The sequence below is a fragment of the Centrocercus urophasianus genome, unplaced genomic scaffold, assembly GCF_019232065.1.
Source record: "Centrocercus urophasianus isolate 14NV4802_14NV808 unplaced genomic scaffold, USGS_Curo_1.0 seq_12, whole genome shotgun sequence".
Taxonomy (NCBI): domain Eukaryota; kingdom Metazoa; phylum Chordata; class Aves; order Galliformes; family Phasianidae; genus Centrocercus; species Centrocercus urophasianus.
In genome coordinates this window covers 48,371,992-48,397,364 of record NW_024884364.1, presented here as the reverse complement: position 1 = coordinate 48,397,364, position 25,373 = coordinate 48,371,992, and the positions used below count along the sequence as shown (strand labels likewise).

The following is a 25,373-nucleotide window of genomic DNA, read 5'->3' as shown; positions in this document are numbered from 1 at the left end:
TGCTCATCCAAGGAGATGACATAACTAATACTGACATAATTTCCAAGCAGCAAAGCAAAACTAGGTCAAATCACATTGACCTAACATAATAAGCTTTTTTTCAGATTTTTACAATGTAGACTGTGTCTGCAGGCATTAATGTCCCCTGTTATCATTGTATAGTGTTGTCACTCTGCTTTAATGTCTTATCACCATGTTGTGTTAATTAGACCAAAACAATATAGTGCACTTTTGAACTGCTTAGCTCCCAGTTTGAAGTGCCTGCCTAATCTATACTTCTGAGGTTATCCAGTTAGAAATGAAGTCATTAACTTTTTACAGTCACTTGCTTCAGTAGATGCTACCAAAGATGGTGGAATAGTGGAGCTCTGCACACAGGTCAAAATCTAAGCTCTTAAGCTGCATACTGTTTGTCTGAATACCTAATATGCATTATCTCGCAAAGTGCACACTGATTTTGATACCACTTTACAGTAGGCTGAACCAGAATACAGAATGAGGACCCCATGTTCTTGGCTGTGAAATGTACCTGCTCAAGTGCTGTGTCCACACATAGTGCTCTCAGAGGGACAGCCCTTCTCCTTGCCCAAGGCAGCCTCCCCTTCCTTCTTGCTTCTGCACATCAGATTTATAGCACACGTGTTTTGCAGCGAGACCATAAACAGAGTTGGGTAGGTTTCTGGCTAAAGCCTCACAAACTTCCAGAACAAGTGAAACAGGAGAAGTGAGAGCAATAGGCGCCTGTGTCCCTGCTCCAGAGATGAGGTGGTACTGGAGAATGAAAGGCTGAATGCTTGCGGGCCCCAGTTTGCCAAGGAGCTGGAGCTCACTGGGGAGGAAAGAAGCTGAGACAGGAATCAGACAAACCTCACTGGTCCCCAAAGCACAAAATGTCAATGGAGCTTAAATGTTCCTGTGGAATATATAGATTTTGCAGTAAAGGCACAACCTCAGGGCAAACTGAAATAAAAACAACTCATACATTCCAGTGATAAACCCCCCTCCAACACTTTCAGAGCTCCTTTAGTGATGGAGAATATCTTGAAACTTGGATGCTGGCTACTTTTATGATAAAATGCTGGATTTGGCAACTCCAGTTCTAAATATATAGACAGGTGCATTTGCTGTGTTTCTTTATTCATTTCTTGTTTTGATGTCTCCATTTCCCTCTCAGAAAGAAAAATCAAAGTAAAACAGGAAAAAAAAAAAAAAGAATTAATATTTCCATATGGGACAATGATTGTAGAATATATAACATTTTTTAGAACCATTTTGCCAGAAGAGGTTAGCTTCTCAGAAGTCTTTAAAAGAAAGGACCAACCTCTTAATAGTCCTCAGAATAGTTCTAATAAGGAAAAATAAAAATGAAGGTATCAGAAATGGTCAGAGGTCTCATCTGAGCAAGCTCCTGCTTTGACTAAAAGTAGCACAACAGCTCTCTGATATCACATTTGAGAGTCCAACCTGCCGCTCTGGTGGAGAGGGGCCTCAGTGCCCCGCTGTGGCTGTTCAGTAATTAAATACCTGGAGGCCCAAAGAGTCAAGTTAATGCCATTAGTCATGGACACCTGCTCAGGACAGAAAGCAGGTGCAGGGCTGGGATTCCAGCCCACACATCCCACAGAAGGCTGTTCCCACAGGGGCAATCCTCCAGTGTCTCTGGTACCCCAGAAAGCTTCAAGCAGTGACAGAGAGCTTTGTTCTTCCCCATTTTTTACATCCTTTGCAGCAGCGGACAGGCAGTGCCAGAGGCTGCAGGTGCCCAGGCAGCATGGCAATTGGGGCAAAGCATGACAGGCAGCTGTCAGTGCTGCTGGAGGCACATGCACAAGGTTGGCCTCCCCACCCCAACACATGGTGCAAGTATCAGAGTTGCGCTCGCTCCTTTCTGAGGCCACGAAATACCCCTCCGAAAAATGTTTTTCTTATGGTCTGTCACACTGCATTGAAAAATCCTGCCAGCCTTGTGGATCTCCTCATTTACTGCCTCACTAAGCCAGGGGTAAAAGCCCACACTCTGCTATTTGTTTTACTGCCTTAAAATTGTTCTTAGCAACACTTATGTAACCAGAAAAGTTTTCTCCTACTTCGGGGCCAAACAAATACAGCCTACTTGCCAGTTTCTTAGTCTCCCCGCATCCCCCTGGGAAGATATAAATTATAATGATAAACAACCATGAGATGACAACAAATAGGAAAGAATTTTAAAGAATTAAGAGCTATTCTCATTGCTTAGGAAAGAGATCAAAATCAGCTTCTTACCCTGTAGCGCCTTTTCTAGCTCTCAGGCAGGGATCTCGGGGATATACAGTAATTCCTCACAGCTTGCTAAAGCATTACAAGCTCCAAGCTGCAATAAAAGACTTCCAGTCCAAGGAGAGGCTAAAGAACACCATACCCTAACAAGTCCGAAACTCAGTTCGAACAAACCCCAGCACACACTCACAAGGCTATGCATGGGGCTGTGTGGGAACACAGATCCGCTCCTCTGTCCCAGCTCAGCCCTCATCCTCAGACAGCCCAAATTGCTTCTCCATCTTTCCATGTACTAAGCTTCAGCATACCCATCCCCTGAGCATTCACCACCACGAGCTCCTCATTCCCAGCAACTCATTTTCCTCCACCCCAGGCTGCAGTAAACCCCTTACCTCTGGTACAACTTTGCAGATGGACTCTGAGCCCAGGCAACTTTTTTTTTTTTTGCAGAGCTCCAGAGCTGCCGTAGCGCTCCGTGCTGCTGCCTCAGTCCATCTCCCGTGGGGAAGCCCTGGGACGGGCAGTGGGGGAAGGAGTCAACCAGCAGGGCCCAGTGCCGGGTGGGAGGCGAGGGCCGGAGACAGGCCCCATCAAAGGCAGGAGGCCTGCTGGGGATCAGAAAGCAAGATACGCATCTAAATAATTCAGGCACTAATAAAAGCTCTGAGCCAGGCTCTGCAAGCTGGGAGAGAAGGCTGAATTTTGGTGTCTTTCGAGCTCTAGAAATGCCGTGTTACTCAATAACCCGATACTGACAAATCAATATTATTTTAAGAGTATCCCACAAAGTTAATGAGGAAAGTGGCTGTGCCCAGTTTTGTTGTTTTATAGGCTTAGCTTTAGGCTGAAATATTAATGAGTGAAGGTTTTGAGAACTTCAAGTCTGACCTCTACAGGTGGAATAGGTACAGTAGCACTGATCTCAAAATGAGCATCGTATTTTGAGGGACTGGAGAAAGGACCAGATGTAATAGAAAACCTCAGGCTATCATCATTACATCATTAAAGTCTTATTTTTAAAACACTATATTTATTATCTGTGGTAATTTAGTTCATCCAAATGCATTCTTGCAAAATGCATCCACTCTGCAGCAAAATCAGGACGTCCGGCACGAATATACTTGCATTCCAAAGTGTTACAAGGTTTTGCTTCTGCTTTTTATTATTCCTCCCTCCTCCCCAATCTTCCACATGATCTGCTCCTTCAGCGCTACAGAAACAAATGCTACTTTGAAACTGATAACACACATTTGTGTTTTGCAAAACTGATTTTTTTAAATGCCGTGACTGGTGCCACCTTTTTCTAATCAGAACCAACCACTCTAACAAACTGCCCTTTGTCCGGTGATCCCATCCCCTCTGTTCCCACCAACCTACAGCACATGTTGCCATAGCTACACTGCACGTCTATTTACCACACAAGTGATCAAAGGAGGCAGACAACACACACACACACACATCAAATCCTCACCAGGCTTCCTAAGGAGCAATGCCCCGCAACTAATTAACTGATACACTCACTGCCTGCGGACTCTGTACACTTGTTTTCTTTATTCTGCACGGTACAGCACAAAACAACAAGAAAACAGCATTCTGTGAGATGCTCATTCTTTCCTTATAGACCAAACAAACAACAAAATATCCCAGGAGGAACTTTAAAGAGAGTTTCCTAAAGCAAGACTAAGGAGTAGAACACCCCAGGATAAGAAAACAGCTTTTCCACTGAGGAACACATTAAAAATTCTAAAAGGTATGCAAAAGAAAATAGGAAATAAGAAACACATGCTAAGAATTTAAACATCTGTAAGCAAAGGGGATGTTTCTGTGTTTTGCATGTGTTATTCACTGAAACTGTATGCAACATTTACTCATTTGATGAATTGCATACACACTAAAAGCTATATGACTGCAGTCATGATAACTATGGCCTTCTGTGTCTTAGAAAGGAGTTTTTCGTTTTTAGGTGGCCAGTCATTTTGTTAAACCTCTTTTGTGATGGAGGCCTCAACTTTGCCTTGATCAAAGTCAATAGAACTTCAATAGGAAGAGGCCGAGGCAGGGAGTTGCAGCATTTGTCGCATTTGTCAGGACACTCCCATAAGCTGCTCTTCAGGGATTTGCTGTAGGTGAAACTAAGTGAAAATGATGTATTAAAATTCAAACATTTGTTTTAGCTTGAAGCGAGCTTAGGGAACTTAAAACAGAGCTCACAGTGCCCTCTCCAGTTCTGCAGCAAACTAAGGGAATCCAATCAGCCTCCAGCCACAAAAAGCCACCTTCAAGCACATGAAGGCTGAGCACCTTCTCAGAAGACTCCACCACTTGCACGTTGCCTTGCTTAGGCACATCTTTACTGAAGCCTCTATGCAAGGTTATTATTTTTATTTTATTTTACTAATAATAATTATTTTATTATTATTTTCATTTTATTATTATTCAACTCTTTGAAAGGGTAGATAACAGCAGGACAAGGGGAAATGGTTTTAAGTTGAGGGAGGGAAGATTTAGGTTGGGTGTCAGGGGGAAGTTCGTTACTATGAGAGTGGTGAGGTACTGGAACAGGCTGCCCAGAGAGGTTGTGGATGCCCCATCCCTGGAGGTGTTCAAGGCCAGGTTGGATGGGGCCCTGGGCGGCCTGGTCTAGTATTAAATGGGGAGGTTGGTGGCCCTGCATGTGGCAGAAGGGTTGGAGCTTCATGATCCTTGAGGTCCCTTCCAACCCTGGCCATTCTGCGATTCTGTGGTTATTTCTACCAGGCAGCAAGGAGACAGCTCTTGCTGAGGTTTTCAATAATCAGCTAAAAATGACTACTTTTTCATAACTCTCTCATTTACAAACCTCAACACAGCATCCTATGGCAATCCCTGTTACCTGCTAGGAACCAATGCTTGGTGCAGTGGTAAAGTTGGTTGAACCTTACCTGCTCAACAAGCTGCATATTACATTTCTACAGTAACTCCCATACTCCTTTTGAGGAGATGAGTGCATTTGTATCAGATGTACCATTGTTCAGTATCTACCTGCTGCTTTTGGGCCAATTCAGTCACCAGCACAATATACAGTTCTATTCCAGGGCTAGCAACGTGCCACCTGCGTGACAGTTAACTCTTCAGCCTCATGTTATGCTGTAGCTGCCACCAAGATCATCTCCAGGTGGGAGTAGCTGGTCTCTGAACCCAGTACAAGAGCAGAGAGTCAAGTCAGCCCCTTGCACCATCCAGTTTAAAGCCAGAGATGGGAGCACCTGGGGAGGGCAGGAAGGCAACGGGACAGGGAGGGAGAGAGGACACCCTGTAGGCACTCAGCACTCCGCACAGGAGAGAAGTACAAGGGCCAACAGGAAAGCAGTCTGCAAATTCCTCTTTCCCATAAGAATGGGAAACTACAAACAGGAGCATGGGCTCCAAGTGCACGTGATGCTCATTCTCCCAGGTAGCTGCCATAACGATTTCCCTAACAGCCCCCACCCCATAGCTCGCCCCAGCCCTCAGCTCCCACCCAAACAAGCAGCCACCCCCCAGCCACCAGCCCCTCCAGCACACCCAGCATTCCCCTGCCAAACCGAAAATAGCTGCGCACAAGACAACAACCAGACCCGGGGAAATACTTTTAAACTGTTCCCTTGGCTCGGGGTGCAAAACCGCACTCGGGGGCAGGTGTTTCAACAAGCTCTGGCAGCCCTTCAGCTGGCCCTGCCTCCCCAGGAGGAGCAGCAGCTGGGGCGGGCGGCGGGCACCCGGGGCGTGCCGGGCCATGCAGGAGCCAGCGCTGTGCCTGTGCCTGCACTGCTCCTCAGGCGGAACGCCTCCCCCCTTCCTCATCTCTTCCCTGAGCGGGAGGCAGGGTATCCACACTCCTAATTTCATTCGCCTTCTCCTTTCTGTTTTACACAAAGCTCAGTAAGACATAAAATCAAACGCTTCAGGTGAGCGAAGCGCGCATTTCCCAGAGCGTTTTACTTTTTTTGCTTTTCTTTACTGTCAGCCTGCAACTGCTTCTTTCTCTATTCCCCATTGGCAACCCCCTGTGCCAAAGTACCCTCTTGCGGCGATAATGACTTCTGATGACTGCGTGCATCCGACTGACCAACCTGAGGCACGCGGTATATAAAATGCCCTTCATTTGGCTTCGCAAGGACAAGAATTTCCCTCTCTTTTAAAAACAACAGGAGTATTTTACTTTCTGGTGGGAGAAGGAAATACCATTCCCCCTCCCTCACCTGCCTTTTCTCCTTCTCCCTTCACCACCTCTCTCCACTCAGGAGAGCAGGGTGAGGAAGCTGAGATTTCCCACCACACATTCAGAAAGCAAACACAAAACAAACGCTCCGTTTGCACTACAGGTGCAAAACCTGCACACGCACTCCCAGAGCATACAGTCTAAAAGTCCCACTGAGAGCTGAATGAATAACACGCGTACAGAAGAGTACCTTCTCTCGTTTCCTTGCATTTATCCATTTGCTACCTAGAAAATAACACACGAAGTGCAAGATTCGGAAGCAAACCGGCAGGGCTTTATGAAGTAGGACAGATCTCTGATTCAGCCTTTAAACCTGGCCCCACCAGCTTGCCTGGCTCCCACAGGCTCCTCTAACTGCGTGTTGTTGTTGCAAAACTAGGAGCAGTGAGAATCAAAACCATCTCGCCACTGTTCCTTTTAACTGGGGGAAAGAGAATAAAAGCTCCTTTTGTCCCTTCAGGTGAATAGAAAAAAAGCCTCATTTGAATAATCTTGGGAAAAAAATTCACTAGAAAACCCATCTTAAAGTACTTTTGTGAGGCTGTAAGACAGCTTGAAACTACCACGTTTTAAAGCAATCAGAAGATTAAAGCACTGGCAGGCAAGGAGCTCACGCAGAGCAGTTTAATAAATTATCCCTGGGCTGAATTATTGGCGTGTTTAGCCCTATAACACAGCGAGCCCTTTCCTTTTCCATGTCACGGAGACAAGCCCACACAATGCATGCAAGCCACAGCAAGCGGGAATTGATTTACGGATCTCACAAACGCCGTTCGTCCCCTGAACAGGCGCACAGCGACCCGCACGGCAAGGAAAATTTGAAAATCGAAATAAATAAATCACTTATGCTTCCCTTTGCCTTGAAACTTACTTTACAAGAGGGTAAGGGGAAAAAAAGAAAAAGGAAAGAAGCCTCGATGCCGCCCAGCGCAGAGCGCGGCGCTCCTTCCGCCCGGAGCCGAGCTCCTCACCTGCCTCATGGTGAGCTTCCCATCATCCATCCAGCCGGGAAGGGGCTACGCCGCGCCACTGGCCGCAGGGCAGGGATCCATCAAGTTTCCTGCTGTACGCAAGTTTTTCCCCCTCGCCTTGGCTGTTTTTACTTTTTTTTTTTTTTTTTTCCCTTTCTTTCTCCCCCCCCTCTTCTTTTATCCTTTGCTGGGGGGGAACCCTTCCTAAGACAATGTCAAGTTTCCCAGCCTTCCTTCCCAGCCTATTAAAAGTCAGGAGTAGGGAGGCAACTGTCCGCCTGACTCCTATTTCAAACCGCAGCGCAGGGATGTAGCAGTTGGCTGAATCAGGCCGTGCCATCGCCTCGCCAATCAGGAGAGAGGGGAGGGAGGGAGGAGAGCGCATAAAGGCTGCCGACATGAGGATTAGGAAAGCTTTCAAGGATTTGAAAGACTGAAAGCAGCTGGAAACAGTGTCTAGGGCTACAAAGAGAGAAGTCAATTTGCGGTGCGAGAGATTATTCTCGTTTAACTGCTCCGGGTCTGTTTAAAGGGCTCCCAGGACTTAAGCAAAAACGTAGAGATGTCCATGGAAACTCCCCAAGTCCCACAGCCACATAGAACGCGCAGGGCACTCGCGAAGTGGCTCGCGAATGTGGCAATGTTTCATGCTAGCAACAGCCATGGGTGTTCTAAATGCACCTATTTCCTCATGTCAGGTTAAAAAAGAAACTCTGTCATTAATGAGAGAAGAAAGCTAGGAAAATGCCGTATGCCAGTTGCATGAAGAGCAAGTGCTGGTCTGCTGTGAGATTTTGCCTTGGTGGCAAATACTCAATCACCTCTGCCTGCTTTCCCTTCTTTAGGGTGATTTCTGAAACTTTGTTACTCGTGCAACAAAATACTGGAACCCAATTGCAACTTCAAAGGAAACGGATACATATTTCTGATTTTGATGAGATTGGCTTTTATCTGCTGCCCCTCAGTGGCTTACATTAAAATAAACAAATAAAAAGGCTACATACATATGTACATAAACCCCTAATCTATAATGTCATTGCAGTTTGAGTTACGCCTTTCTTGAGTCAAAAGCAAACAAACAGAAAAGCAGAGAAACAGAAAACTGCAAATTCACAAATTCATACCACCCACTCTTTTCCAATTTCTTTTCCCCTCGCTTTATATCAGTTCAGAAAGCCATTAGTCTCTGTTTCTCTAAAGGGAAAGCTGTCTTTTGATCTCAAGGGGACAATCAGGCAGATCTGATGTCTGAAGAAAAGCCCCAACATCGTGGATTTGCTTCTGTAAGGGTTTTATCTACCACGGCAAAATGCAGTCATTCTCCAGAATTCCTATCAGTACAAGAAATCTTATTGAACTGAGCTGCAGGAAAAAAAGTGAAATAATAAGTTGTTAGAGTGATGTGCTGCCAGGATTTTAATTAAAGACTTCTTAAAATATATTTCTCTTTAGCTTATAAAAGCTAAAAGTGATAGATAAGCTCCAGTGCTGGGTATGTCACATGAAAAGCAAGGTCTGAAAAATCTGCTCGATTGCTTTCCCATTGAAAAACAATAATTTTCCTCCTAAGTGCCACCAAGAGGGGAGTTTGCATAATACTGGCACTGTACAGCTTAGAAGCAAGGAGGGATGGAGGGAAAAGCTGATGTGAAGCACTTCATCCACGGCCAGCTGTGCTCATCAGGTACCCGTTCTAAAGTGGGAGGATCCCATTATGCTTCACTTGCAACACAAACCAAGTGTCTCGATGGCTATTCACAACACCCTGCACAGGGTAAGACCAAAGCACAGACAACTCATTGATCCTCCAGTGATGGTGTTGTCAGGCATGCTTGCACAATGGCTCCAAGTAGCTGCAATGCAAGAGTGGGGTGCATTAAGAGCACTTAACAGGAATGCTTCTCCTCTGATGCCCAAACACAGCAGAATGGACACATGTCATTTGAACTGAGTAGTGATATGCGAAAACCTTTTACAGTGGTTAAACCCAGGAGAATTCCCTCTGATATGCATTCAAAAGGAGAGGAATGATGCTTTTCTGAAGTAATTGTGCCATAGAGAGAAACTCTGTTGGTACCAGTGATTTAGATGAAGGTTCAGAATTTAAAAATCAGCAAGGAATATGAAGCAAAGAATACAAAAGGGTGAACATCTGAACTGGTTTTGAAGGTACTCCATCTCCAGAGACACAGCGGTACAGCTAGATGGGAGGAACAAGAGTTTGGATGCCAGTTTGGATGCAAGACCCGTGCTGGTTTTTAAACATTCAAGATATTTGTTTTCACATCTGTCACCCGATTGTATGTATGTATGTGAGAAAGTCATACCATATTCAGAGGAAGGAAAAAACATGCTGGCCTGGAAGGAAGAAACTTTCACAGTCTGTCCAGTGGGAACTTGTGGAAGAAAGGCAGCCAGAGGAGGTGGTACCAGGTGTAAGTTCAGGCACTGCCAAGAGCAAACACCTGCATTACTGAGAGCAAAGTCATGGCTGGGAGCCCGACAGCCTTAGAGGATTCTCATGGATGTATGTTAAAAGACAAATGATTACAAGGACAAAGGGCAGAATGAGGATTAGCTCAGTGGTAATCAATACAGTGAACAAGTCTGAAGGTTAAAAATTGTGACAAGGCAAATTCAAGAACAGTTTCAAACAGGTGATCCAGATGCAGGGCAACCTAACATGGAATTTACTTGATCACTGGAATTTTTTTCATTTAAAGCAATTTTATGTAGTCCAGCCCAGCCAGAGCCGTGCCAGTAGCATGGGGTGCAAAATGGGAAGTGGAAGGACTTCTCATTACCTGAATTCCAGCTGCCATGGAAATCTTAGTGCAGAGAATTGAATATAAGCCGCAGACAGAAGAACCACTCTGTGTCCTTACAGAGCTGGGCCAGATAGATATGGACCAGACCCCAGGGTATATTATACACAGTAGGAGTAAAATATTGAAAGCAGAGAAAAACATGACTCGGCACATGGGTTAGAAAGAACCGAACCTAGCTTGAAAATCAACATTTTAAATGTCTTTAGATATGAAGTCTGTCACAAATAGGTTGCCTTTACTTTGCAATAGACAACTGTAAAAACAAAGATGCGTGTGTTTTTTAAAATAAACAAGCTGAACAGTTGCACTTTGGGAGGAAAAGGTAATATTCATATTCAAACTAATATTGCAATTCATTTCTAATGTTTTTAATAGTTCCTCCCCTAGCAGATTGAAATTGGCACCTGCAGGAAGACTGGGATGCTCAGAATACAAAATGCTACTTAATAACCCCAGATAACACTAGAATATATAACTCCAGGCAACTCTGGAATGTAAAAATAACCTCCAGTAGAACTGGCACAATAACACTTGAATTAGAAAGCTCTAAGTTGGAAAGATTTCTGAGAAGATGGCATAAAAATTAAAAGAAGTCTGAAATACTATCAATATACTTCAAAAAAACCCTGTTTTCAAGATGAGAAAGTGTCACACCAATTTTGAAACACATAGCCAATGAGTACAAGAAAGTGCTGAGTGGAACCTTGCAAAGCAGTACTTAACTGCCTTTATCAACACTGCTGTGGTGAATGGAAGAAAGATGAACTAATTACCCTGGCAGAATGTCTGACATGGGTATTTAAATGCACATCCAACAGAAATTCAAAAAGTAAGACCAGCAATGTCAGGCAACCTTCAATTTACAAATAGAGACTGAAAGCTTCAGCTACAAAGTCCTTAAGGCTGACCTTTGGGAAATCCATTACCTTTCAAGCAAGATGACTCAGCCTCTTGGCAGGGTATCTCTGAAAAGGCAGAGATGAGATCACACTGCAGCCCTCTTGGAGGAGCGGTCCTTAGTAGACCATTCTCCTTGCTCAGTTATTTACCACATCCTTCAGACTGCTCTGGTCTCATTTGGGGCTGCACCAGCCACAGGCAAGAGAGAAAGAAGATGTCTTCAGAACAACTCCTTCCTCCATCACTTACACAATCTAAACTATCCGCGGCTCAGGCCGACAGAAACATGGTACAAAATGATCCATCTGTACCCACCTTAATGACAAAACTGACTAGACTTTTTGATTCGGCTATTTTAATCAAAAGACTAATAACTTCTGGATTTCATTTCACTGCATCTGTGCTAAGAGGCAGATGCTTGATCTGCTAGGCTGAACAAGTTGGTGCACAGTTGTGTGTAATAAATCAGTGGGAAAAAAAGTCTCTGAAAGTCTGTTTCAAAATTATATGGAAGTACAATGAGTTAAAGACTGACAAAGAAGAATGATAGAAGGGCTGAGAGGTTCTAAGCTATCTGTTCTCTAACACAGGTACATGCAGAATTTAATACAAATCATATTTAGTTTACTGAGGTTACCTTTTTTTATTTGCTAGTTGATAGTTGGTTGGCAATGATACCTAATTGCTTTTAAAAGTAATAGTTAAATGACATTGGTTTTTTTCTTAATACTCAAGATTTAATAACCATCCATGAAATCAAGAATGATAAAATAATAAGCTTTATGTTTCTGCAAGCCCTCATTAGCATGGAAAAAAAAAAAAAGCTATTTAATTACACTGCATTTTCTATCAACAACTTATTTAGTGAACTGACTTCAAAAATCAATCACACAATGAATCATGTTAAGCAAGTAAAGATTCAGGCACATATCAAAAACATCTCTCTACAAATCCCATGAAAAAAGGTACCACTGTTGGGAAGAACAACGAGCATTTCACTGACTTGAAATCAGACATTTCAGCTCAGATTGACACAGTTGAATTTGCCTAAAAATTCTAGTCGTTCTAAAATCTTTTTTGTTTCATTTTTTTCTGGGCAGAAAAAGCAAGAAAATTTCAGCAACAAGCTATATTTTCTCATGAAATCTAATTTTACAGGAAAGCCTCCCCTAGGAGTATTCCCTCAGGGAATTCTCCTTTATCTTTTCTCCCCACAACTATCCGTGCCAGCTGCCTCCGTGTGGAAAATATGCTTCTGTGAAGCACGGACAGGAGATGGAAAAGTTATCTGTTGATTATACAGCAACACAGTCAGACAGAAAAATCTTGTGTAGTGAAGTATTCTTTTTCACAGGACTCAGAATCATACCTTAAAGAGCAGCAATACAAACTGCATCCAGTAAGCTGCTCATGTCCAGGGCGAGGCGTTTGGTTTCCCCCCATTCTAATTCTTCAACTTTGTATTGAAGCTACCTTTGCTTTCCTAAATATGCAGTTATTTCTAGAAAATTTTGTGTATGCGTGTCTGCATGTTTAACAGAAACATATTGAAATTTTTGGGTAAAATAAAATGTAAGCTCTCCTTCTGTTTAAAAGAAAGAAGTTCGAAGATTGTTTTCCCTTTCTCTAGTCAAGATGCCAATGCATAGCAATGTTTGTGGTGAGGATTAAGCCTGCAGGGAGTGAGCAGGGGAATGACAATAAAAAAACTAAACCCAATCCTGAAGTCCTTTCGCTTAGGAAAACCTCTTTATACAACTGGGAATGTGCGAATATACGTGACTCAGGGTTTGACTTGTAGCCTCTGCAGTTCACAGGTTACCCTCATGGTCAGTTTACTTGTGAAACGCTGAATTAATATCCTTTCCCACTGTTTCAGCATAGCTCTTGGTATTGATAATGTAATACATTTACTTGGGAAGTTTTACGCAAGGAAAAATCACATTATTCTAATTTCAAATGAGAAAAGCAGGAAAAGGACTTAAGAGAAAAACAAAAGAATGTTCATACCAGAAAATATTGAGTTAAGGAATTCAAGGATGTGGACAGACACCACAAAGCATCAAAGCAGCAAAGCAGGAAAGAGTCATCCCAATGGAAATTAATGCTTCTTCTCACCAGGAGCACTGCCTAAAATTCTTCTTGTTCACCAGCACAGGAGAGGTTTGAAGCACAGCACTGTGCAGCAGCCCCATTGGGAGTGCAGCTCTGAGAGGACAGGCCTGGTCATGGCTTGCCCTTCTGCCTGTGCCAGGTAGCCTTTTTCTAACCTCTAAACTGTTTTCAGATGGTACTTTTATGAGCCAGCGTACCTCATTCTTTTTAATTACAGACATATATAGTATAGGTTTACCAGTTTCCAAAAGAATTTTTACTTTATTTAGCTCACAATTCCAGATGTTTCCCTTCTTGGGCCTCTCTTTTTGTTACATGGCACTGGCAGCAAAAGACAATGACAACAAAAGTAATGCATTTCTCCAGGTTCCAGGCAAACCAGTTTCATAGTTCAGTCCTTTGATTCTTATTCCATAGGGTGCCCTTATCAAAAAAACTAAAATAAATATCAAATTACATTAAAACAACAACAACACAGACTAGTCCATGAAGATTCTACTTTTTACATTCTTCAACATTTTCATGAAGATTGGTAACTTGGAAAATCAGATTCTGGTAAGATTTTGGAATTTGGAGGCCAGCACAGAGATGAAATGCATACCACCAGGCTCTAGTTCTGCATTTCTCACTTCCACAACTTATGATTCTGCATTAGTCATTTTGACACTAAAATTCACAGATATTGCCAAGTTTGTCATATTTCATGAGTACATGTGGTTTTTTTTACAGGGAGAACAATCCATTCTAAGCCTTGCTTGCAACAGATTAGCCAACATCATTATTTTGCACTGAGTGCAAGGTTAATGCATGCCTTCTAAACTGTTTCATGTAGATTTTAATCCCCAGTGCCACACCTTGTCATATATGCACATACTCTGTTTTTCCAGAACCTCCATTGTCTTGTATTTTACAGTAATACACTATGAAGTATATCTCAAGTATCCAAGAGGGGGCAATAAGAAAGAAGGGGACAGACTCTTTAGCAGGGTCAGCTGTGATAGGATAAGGGGAAATTATTTCAAATTTAAGGAGGGAATATAAGGTTGGACATAAGATAAAGGTTTTTTACAGTAAGGGTAGCAAGGTGCTGGCACAGGTTTCCCGGAGAGGTGGTGGAAGCTCCATCCCTGAAGACATTCGAGGTCAGTCTGGATGGGGCTCTGAGCTGTAGGTGTCCTTGCTCATTGCAGGGGATTTGGTCTAGATAACTTTTAAAGGTCTCTTCCAACTCAATTCTATGATTCTATGAAGATTCCAGCTCCCATTTCATAAAGGCCTTTTTCAAATACTGGGCACCGAGAAGGTCCTTTATGTAAAAGGCAATTGGAAGTGAAGTTCTGGAGATCCTGAATCACTAAGCCACTCATGCTTTCATTGCTTTTATTCTCTGGAAGCCTTCTGGGATTAAGAGGGAAGAACTTGGTACATACTCTATAGCACAGCACTACGAAACTGGACACGAAGAACCCTTGTCACATACAAAGGAAATATGTTGAATTTTGTTGCCATGTTGCCTAATGACAAAATGACTTGGTAACCGTTGACTTTGCATGTATGAACTCAGGAGTAGAAGTTTATGCACACAGTATAATGCAATTCACACTGAAGTGGGAGATAAATAAATGTTGGAGGTTTGAAATCAAAGACTTCTATGATTTAAATAGTTTCCATATGTCTTTTATTAAGGGAATTCAAAATTCACTCGGATCTTCAGTTAACTGAAAACCACCTGCTTCCCTAAGTAGTTCACAGGCTACAAGAATAAAGTCTACTACAACAGTCCTTTGGGAAAAGGTGATGATACTTTAACAAGATAATTCTGCAGGCCATCCCTGCATGCTCAGGCCTGGGGCTGTGGGGCACAGAAGAATTAATCTGCCATACCCATATTTTAAACTGCAGAAGAATAAAGCCCTGATCACTTATGGCTTGGAAATTGAAAAGGAAGAAATAGCACCTAAAATGCAGAGCCTAAAATGACTGAAACTGACACTACAGATCTTTATTATTACAGCTTTATGTGATTCAGAAACCTACAAATAAAGTAAATGGCTTGGCAGCATTTGTAAATTAATAACTGCTTCAAGGGATGGATCTGATTAGAAATGTATTTTGGGTGCCTCCCTGTGTGTTCCCATGTTCAATCAGTGCAGAAAAACTTTCCCTTTAATATTGCTTGTTTGGCCACCACAGACCACTAAAGCCTTCAGTGCAGTTAGCTGTGATAATGGGCACGCTGTGGGCAACAGATACACCACTCTGCTCTTTCCTGTCTCAAACATTTTCTACAAATTTATCTTTCAGTGTACCTCTCTTCAAGAGATAATATCATTAACATTCAACAAATATTAGCAGAGCATTTGGTGCACAGTTCATTAAGGTATTGCAGCCTCTCAAACAGGTGATAGAGGAGTTGCTATGGTTACTATAGTCGCTTAAGCTGAACACTAAATAGGTTCACAAAACATATATTCCTATTTGTTATGTAAAATATTAGTTACCCAGCTGGCATTCATTTATGCACTCCTTTTATTTTGTCAAGGACTTTCCACTCCTTCATCTTTCAAATAAAGTGGATTTTAGTATTGTTTGGAGAAAGGAGAGGTCACTAGCCATCCTCCTCCTTCAGAAAAGGGGACAAGTTAGGTAGCTCATTATATACCCTGTTTATAATTAAATCTAAAAATGACAGCTCCACTGTACTGGAATTGCGAGAGCTTTTATTTCAGAGGATTTAATGAGTCATGGAAACATGTTTACAAGGCAACAAGCCCTCACTACACAAAGAACTCAACAGTAGTGGCAGTAGACCATATAGCTTTTAATGGCCTGAACTTTCTGTTTTGCATGCAGACATTGCCCTGAGATTGTCCCACCACCAACATCTGATCCAATGTTTCTTTCAGATGGGATACTTTTTTTGCCAAAGGACTTGAAGGTGATATTTAGGAAGACTATTATCAGGCATGCAAATTTGGAGAAAAGTGTGTCACATCAAATCTTGACAGCTTAATAAGGTGTTACTCATGGGCAAATGCTTTCATGCACTGCCTGCTCAAAAGGGCAGGTTGAAAAGAGTTATCATAAAGACAACACATTTGGTATTTTCATCCTTGTCTTCATAATGCAAATAAAGGAAAGTTTCAACATACTAATTTAATTTAATTTCATTTCATTTATTAAAATATCCAGGAATGAGAACACACGCAAAGTTTCCTAATTTTTATCATGATAAAAACACTCTGTTTAATTTTCTTTAAGCTATTGTGACCACTATATCCCTTATGCTTTATTTTGAGTATTTTCAGTGACTTCAGTTGTAGTTAAGAGGTGGAATCCCGCTACTATGAAACTCATTTACAGTACTACCAGCACAATTTTTAATGAGCTGAAGGTTTCTAGGCTTACATCTATATTCCACTGATTAAATAAAAGCAATAAAGGAGAAAAAAAAAAAAAAAGAAAGAAAAAGAGAGAGAGAGAGAGAGAGAGAGACTCCTCTAATCTAGGGTAATAACTTTAATATACTGGAACACCTGTTACTATGCTAGAGTTAGACGATAGTTAAGTTTTGAGTAAGACTAAGCAGGAGCAAATGTGCTTGCAACTTCCAGATCTGCTTTTCACCCAGAGAGATTCCTGGGAAATGAGTTAACATTTTGCATTCTGAGGCAGCAATTTTTTATAGCAGTACTGAGCAACAGGGTAGGAATTTGTGTAAGATAATATATTGAGCAGATTTAAGTACTAACTAGGCATTTACCTCGTGTATTTTAAAGCACAGAATGTTGCATTTTTCTAGAATCAAAAATGGACATAGCATATTGTTCTTGCAAGGTGTGACCATGTTAACAACTAGGGCACCTTCTGTTAAAGCTATTAATATGTGGCTTATCACTTCATAAAAGCTTGAAATCACAACGCAACAACAATAAGCACATGTGGCACATATGAAGTCGATCTACAAACACAGTAATGAGCATTCAGCAAGAAACATTTTTGTGCTATGCTTAGCAGAAGTAAAATTAGCTGTGTTTGTTCTACAACTTGCACTTTTGTTATCCACAAAATAACCCATCCATACTCACTCTATGTTTTGGTTCCTTTCCGAAGACTAGGGATGTCTTGTTGCCTTCTCTTTCCTCAGCACGCAACCAACCTGACTTGCAAAGTCAGAAGGTGACGGTGATGTCAGCCACCAGAAGGCTTAGCAACTGTAATGAAACCTGTTCCCAAACCTACAGCCAGCCCTCTGTTGACCAAGATAGCTATCATCTGGTATGATGAGTGTGTCACTGGTTTCAGTATTTAGGTACTTATGGCATTTAAAAGGAGAGATAATTATAGGAGCTATCATGAAAAAGTGGATGGGGTGACAAATGAATGAGACAGAGAAGCAGGAAAAGCAAATGTACCAAACTCAGGAACACACACAAACTGAAAAGGGATGAGGAGGACATTTCTCAGAAAGACAAGCCACCAAAACCTTTGTGATATAAAACTAAGAGGGAGTGGGGGGAGGGGGACGGGAGGGGCGTGCGCATTAGCAAGGAGTCGGTTTGCCACTGCCGTTGAAGGTCCCGATAGCCGAGCGGGCTTGGCGCTCCCTGCCCGCTACGTGCCGGGCTCAGAGCAGCCCCTGGCGGCCGCCTCCCCGCTCCTCTATCGGGACCTTCGATGGCAGCCATTCAAAAGGCCAATCGCTCGGCCCCCACTCAGCCTCCCTTCCTTGCGGCTGGCAGCGCTGCGTGCAGTGCGCAGGCTGCTACGCCAGCTGCTTCCGAAAGAAACAGGGCTCCTTGTTGGAATGATTATAAGGTGAGTGTACTATCGGTGTGTACCTGTAAGCACGTTTTATTGCACTTCACGCCCCAGCTCTATTACCACCGTGAAGTCTGTGCTGGGATTTCTCAGTAGTCTTAAAGGCCCACAAGTTTGCATACTTGAAATTTGTGATAAATTTTTTTCCCAGCACATGCCTAGCCCCTTGGGATAAGGAAAAAAATGTTAAGGACCAGCTTTCTGCTTGCAAAAATATGATGAAACCGCTGAACTCTGACCATTTAAGCAGAGCGCATTCCACATTAGCCTATAGCAACAGGATATTCTAATAGTCAGCATAAAGGGGATAAAAACACCAGCAAATAAACCCCAGCATAACTCGAACCATTCCACTTAAAACTATGTGGATATCAATCTGTCTTGCTCATTTTCATCTTCCTTCTGTCTTTCCTGATTTTACACTCACTTTGTGTTTGCTGACAAAAAAAAAAGTACCCAGAAAACCCAAACAAAGAACTTCTGAATCAGACAAATGATGTGGTTTTGAATGCCATGTCCAGACAGAACAGAACAGAACAGTGGTTCGATACCACCTCTACGGAGTGGCTCTGTGGAAACAACATCATTCCGCTGATTATTACCTCCTCCAAGAATCGTGCAAAAAACACATCCTCAAAATGAAATGAACTCTTTTTCTTGTGTGCACTCACAGTTTTCTATGACTTGTTTCTTCCTAGATGCACAAAGAATAAATACTGGGGAATTTTGGCATAAATCCCACTATTTCCACTCTTGCGAATAATAAGCCTCGTATTATTGGTAGATGTGAGCAGGTTGAATCTTTACACTGAGAACATTTAGAGCTACAATTAGTATCCAAGCCTGAATTCCTTTTGAAGATAGATTTTATTCTTCCAATGGAAAATGAATAAAACAATGTAACCTCACCTTTAGACTGTGCTTCCTCTCCCAGCTGGTCTATTCATAGTATTTCCTTTCAGGTATTCCTCTATCTTTACTCAGTGATTTCTTCCTCTTACTCATGCTTCCTTTTTTTTTAAGGGTAGTTAATGAAGCTGCACTTGCCATAATAATTCAGCAGAAAATCAACAGCTTTGTGCAAGATCTTGACTCTTACAAGAATAACCTGTCACTCCTAGCTGTGTCCAAGAGCAGGTGTTGCTGACAAATGAATATCTGACACAGAATCATGGAGTTGTAGAATCATAGAATGGCCTGGGTTGAAAAGGACCTCAAAGATCATCTATTTTCAACCTCCCTGCCATGGGCAGGGTCGCCAACCACCAGACCAGGCTGCCCAGAGCCGCATCTTATTGTTCTTCTACTTTACCTCAGTCTCATAAAACAGCCCTGAATGGAGGACAAGTTTTATGTAGCTGAGTATTTACTATTTCTCTGTATTTCAGCAGCCCTTCCATTAATATGATACTGTGGTGGTTTAATCCAAGAGTGTGGGAATTACTGAGGGATATGCTTATTTTCTTAACAAAAGTTCAGGCATGCCATTATTAGCAATCTATGGTATGTCATCAGTGTCAAAGGCCAAATAGTTTCTTGAAATGTTTAGGAATCAAGTATATTCTGAACCTGAGGAGTCTGTTCTCTGCCATTCACATGCACACAGGGGAGTAAAAAAATCAAAATGACTGCATCTTGCCAAGATGCTCTTGTATACTCCTACTGCACCAATTTCAATAGCATACTCAGGTTCTCAGTGAGACTGACATGTATTCCAGAGAATCATGCCTTGCCAGCATGCCTTGGGCTCTTCTCAAGGTTGTCTCTGCCTGTACAAACAATGGTCCCACAGCGTCAGACCCAACCTTTTTGGAAGACAGTTTCTGTCTTATATGTTATGGATATCTAACCTTTCGGCTTGCCCAAACCACAGTGAGTGAAGGGGAATTGTCTTGGGCAGCATCTATAAAGGTTGCTCCATACGAAATACCTCCTATTTATTTCTGTGAAAATTACAACAGATACAAAGAGCACAATAACACTACTTAATAGAGAACATTCTCAGCCACAACAAACTCTTTTTCAGCATAGTCACCAGCATTACAAGCATTTTCACCAGCAATGAACAAAAGCCTGCATGCCATGCTTGTAACAATCTGCACCAGTGGAGCTGACCCGCTGTCACCACTGTTGAAATGCTCCATCCACCCACTCCATCCATTCCATCACCTCACTGTGCTCACATCCATTCTTTGGTCTCCATCAGTGCTCAGCAAGCATTGATGAATATCAGTGGGTGCCATTTTCTCCACAGAGAGTTTAATGATATACCTGTGTTTCATATGCACGTCCGTGTCAGACACAGTTTTGCCAGACAGCCCCTCAGCTGCCATCTGTCGCACAGCAACAACTTGTAGTGGAATATTGTCAGGAAAGTTCAGCTTCTACTGCCATACCACCAACATCCACCTCTGATGTCATGGGCTGACATAATAGAATGGGAAGCATTACTTTCAGTGCAGCTCTTGTAAAATAGATAAAATAGTTAACATATAAAGAAACAAAACTTTTTTTTTAAATCAAAACAGTAAAAAAGGGCAACAAAACCATTAAAAAAGTGGCATGTGTGACCTTATTTTTGTGAAACAAATGCATCGCTGGTTTGATCGTGGTGGCTGCAATTCTTCGTGAGAACATCAGCAGAGATTTTTTATGAAATTTTACTCTTCCTATGCTTCATCATTGAAAATAACTGTTTACAAATTGATAAAAAACAATGGCATGAATAAGATGTGACTACGAAGCGAGGGGTATTTCTCTCTGGTATGAGAGGGCTTGTGAAAGTCTGGCAAGGAGACGTGATTTTTGACTGTAACTGTATACATTCCATTTGAAAATTCACAGGTAATATATTTGTGTCTACTAAAAATAGAGTCACAAATAAACCAAAAAATTGATTTTTGCCTCCTCAACCTTGAAATCTATTCTCAGATTCCTTTATCACAATGGAAAGCACAGCTGCATATTTTCCACCGTTCACAGGACTGTGTTTAGCCAGTGCATCAAAGTCCACAAACTTATTTGCCATAACTTGAGCTGTCACTGCACTGTTCCCTTCCCATGCCTGGATTTCAGCCCAGATAGGGTTCACAGCACACCAGTTTTTGGTTGGTGTTGAGTGATGGGTGCATTCTTGGAGCAAAGCCACTGCCACAATGAAGTGGAAGCAGGGGGTGGCTGCACTTTGTGCTGTGTTGCACAGAGCCGCAGGCTGCACTTTGGGCATGTCCTCTGTATAGCTTCTTGCATGTGGAAGCATATCTACCAGTTTAATATCTCAATAATACTTTGCTTACTGGCACAGCATGTCACCAAGAACACCCAAGGAAGACATCTGGAGGGTATTAACATGATACCCATTAAGCAGCTATGTGAACAGGTCATGGCAGCTTGAGGAGCAGAGTGTTTTTCAGCAATCACAAGATCTGTCTCTAAGAACAGTGTAGATCCACCACATCATTATGGTAGATGACCCTTAATGGATGTATCACTCTTCATGGACTTTTGGACTGAACTTTCCTTTTTACATTTTATGAACAGAGAGAGTCCTAACCCTTTCCTTGAGCAATAAAAGATTCTGGCTTGATTTTTCACTGTCGTACCTCTTAATTTCTCAGTAAAGCATCTTCCATCTCATTAATCTTTTCTATTAATTACCTTGATGACACACATAAGATGAAAGTTTCTGGTTGAAAAAGTTGTAAATGAAAGAACTGCTACTGTTCTGATTTTGTCCACCATTAAGTGACATAATTATTTCATTTAAAGCAGTCCACCTGTTATACTTCATAGAGACTGGCAAAATACGTTAAAACATTCATTACATTCAACAGAGAAAAGGAAAAAGCATTTATTTTTGAAATGTTAATGTTTCTGAAAGATACTTGATTAGAGTCTTGAGTTTATCAGCAGTTGCTGAAGCCCAGCCTGAATCTTCAACACATCACCAATAGGCATTGGCCAATAGTCTCGTTTCCATATGAAAAAGCAACGGTGACTCAGTACAGCTCTTTTAACCACAATACTAGGTGCAGCATCCTCCACAAAACATGAGATATGCTTTTTACATCCCTTTCCAAGAAACATTTTATAGTACCTCTCAGATCTCTCATTAATGTTTTTTTTTTTTTTTTTTTTTTTTTTTTTTTGTGGGTGTGGTTTTTAATGTTTGAAAAAAAAAAAAAAAAAAAAAAAAAAAAAAAAGGCTTTAAAACCAGGAAGGCAGGAGGAGGCCTTTCTGCCAGAAACAGAGTGCTTTAAATTTTTACAGGCAAATTTTATACAAGAAAAAATCCTAATGTGATTAACTATTAGAAGAAAACTGAAGTAGTTTGCTTAGTTCATGAATAAAAAAGACAAGTTTAAGAAGCTTGTGGCTTATGTGCAAAACTGAAAGTAAGCTACAGTATCTATTTTGATTGGGTGGTTGATTCTCAGTAAACATATAAGTATGTTCTTAAAAATAAATAAATAAAAAATGGATAGTGGAGCTTTACTGCTGCTGTGGCTGCCAGATGTCATCACAAATACTCTGATGGGAAAAGAGAAAATGATGCTCAATTGTAAATCAAGACTCCCTTTGAACTTTGATTTGAACTTAACCCAACAATAGAAGAAAATACATTTCTTCACTCAAGCCCAACCACAAGAACAGCCACCCTTGTCTTGTTTTCTTTACACTGCTCTTATCTTTAATTAAGTACCTTTCGTTATAGTTTTGCCACAGCAAACTTGATGAAAGCAATCACTTTTGTATTAGAAAAAGGAGAGGGAAGGGGGGAGACTAGACATGGCTTTGTCAAGTGTATATAGAGAAATACACACAAAGCTCCATTCAAATCAGAGTAGATGTCCTCTGACTGATCCACTGTCTTAAGATCAGAAATCTCTGATTGGAAGAAGAAAGCAAAAGATAACAGGGATATATATAGCAGTGGGAAAACTTTCCTACATGGGCCTGGTTATTCGCTCTGAAAAACTAAAAATAAAATCTCTGAATAAAACTCCATTTTGCACTTGAGTGGAAAAAAGGACTGAAGGCAAACTCTTCCCAATGGCTGCATTTCAAATTACAAGGATATAGTAGTTTTAAGGATAAAGCACAAAGTTGTCCAATGGTAACACTGACATATTCATGAAAGCCTGGCAACACATGTGATAACTCCAGCATCTCAACACTTTCACCTTGTGACATTGTTCTGTGTGGGTCCTGACCATCAGGGGCACTCACTAAGGAGCAGTATTTAGCAGGCCAGGAACTCAGAATTACACACATGAATGAGAAGACTGTCTAAGTTTTATGATCATTCTTTTCAGTACTTGTTACTGCATTCTGTCTGCTTCTGAATTTCCCGTAAGTGATTGCACATTTGTTCCTTATAAATACTTATTTTGAAACAGCTTCAAGTTGTCCTACAATTTTGTTTCCTCCCAGACTTTTAGCAATAATTAAACAGAGCAGGCTTTAACATTTGAATCCATTTCAAGGGAATGAGGATACACTGGAGGCTGTGGGAAGGGGTGTATTCTCTCAGAATGAAAAGAGCACATGGAAATGCTTTTATCCCATTACCACAGGCACAGAAGGCTGCTGTAATACATCTGCAGCTGTTGGAGAATAGCGTGCAGATGAGCTCACAGCTGGGTCTGAATGGGACAAGGATCCTGCACTCTTTTTAAGGAAAGATTCCCAAGCATAGGTGTAGTTCCACTACCTTTGTTCCTCTCAAACTTTCTAGGGTTTTAATATAGAGCAGTCACTCAACCACTTCTGGCCCCATCTGGTTCGTGGGTCATTAGCTTCTCTACAGCGTCCTACATCTTATTACCACTTTGCATGTCATTACCATCCAGTTTAAGTCGATGTAACCCTTCAGTAAGCAGCTTTAACAATGTAAGAGTCCAGAGCACAGCTGACAAATCAGAGGCATAAACAGGGTGGAAACTGTGTGAGCTCCTGTCACATGGACTATATCCTTGGTCATCTGTCTTGGGAAACATTCAAAGACTGAAAGGGTCCTTTTGGACCATTTTAACAACATAACTTAGATGTTACTCTACAGAAGTCAATGGGATAATGAGGAGCTGCCATTTCTTACAGTTCTGTCACAAGGCTCTGGCTATTTGATGTATTCTGTGAAGAGTCAGCTCTTGATACCAAGTCATTATGTGAGAATCACAGATTTATTTTCTTTTTTAAAACGGAGTTAGCCTTTACACTGTTGTAGAGAGAGAGCTGACAGTCTGACCTGAGTATAACCCCACGATCTGAAAGCCAGAGGCTAGAGAAAAGGAATGCAGAATTGTCTTTAATATGTTATGATTTTTAAGCTAAAACACTATGACTCTGGAAGGTGTGGAGCCTGGCAGGAGGTCAGTGCTTTTCAGAAGCTAGCTTTCTTTTGCAGGTAAGACAAGACCCTCCCCATTTTATGGCAGCCCAGGCAGGGAGCTCCTGGAAGGGAAATCTGGTCCTGCTGTAGCTAATAAGTCTGTTGTGAGCTCCTTTCCTTTGTAGAGCAGATCCAGAGGACGTTTCTTAAACCACACTGACTTGTTGGTTGAATACCTTGCTTGAAACTATCTTTGTGCCATTCATTAGCTTTGGCTGAGGCTTTGCAACTTCTTTTATTAGAGAACTACAGAAATCTTTGTCCCTGAAAACCACTCGCACACTGTCCCTATTTCCCAGTCCCATATGATGTTCAGGAGGGCTGCTATGAATAAGACACAAAAAACCAACAACATTGTGTAGTTGACATTACAAGAATTTTAATTAAAATACTCATTACCTACCCTCCTGACTTCCCCTGCAGCCAAACTCTGGCAAATGTTTCTGTGTAGCTGTACATTTGCATACAGTTCTGGGGTTTCCATTTTTCCCTTTTTGGCCAACGTTGCACAGACCACATCCTGACACCACAAACCTCAGCAAGCCCCTCCAGCCAGCTCTGGGTGCAGCAGGAGACAGCCAGCTGCTGCAGCAGGAGGACAGGGACTCCTGCACACCCTTCCTCTCTGCAGCTGCAGCCTCAGCACTTCCCTTAGTCCTCACTCTGTCTCTCCCTTCTTGTTTTTTCCTTTCTCTCAATGCTTCTCCGTGACAGGAGTACCCTGACCTTGCTGCTCTTTGTCGATGATGAGATGCTGATACTTTTTTATGCATCAGCCCCCAGGCCACTAGCAATACAATGAGCAACACTGATCTAAGTAGGACCTGTGGGATCTAGTCAATGCCTTGTC

At 41.9% G+C, this 25,373-nt stretch overlaps 1 protein-coding gene across 3 annotated transcripts in view; it reads right to left on the bottom strand.

Moving 5' to 3' along the window:
- Positions 1–25,373, bottom strand: part of MID1 (midline 1) — a 237,697-nt gene that overhangs the window by 127,912 nt on the left and 84,412 nt on the right. Inside the window, exon 1 of one of the 3 annotated variants that reach the window (XM_042810879.1) lies at positions 7,468–7,724. The exons of 1 other annotated variant lie outside the window; for it this stretch is intronic. The gene's annotated coding sequence lies outside the window, so the exon portion shown is untranslated. Of the gene's footprint in view, positions 1–2,648; positions 2,730–7,467; positions 7,725–25,373 lie in introns of those variants that run through there. One more of the 3 variants, XM_042810882.1, reaches the window with a different exon arrangement.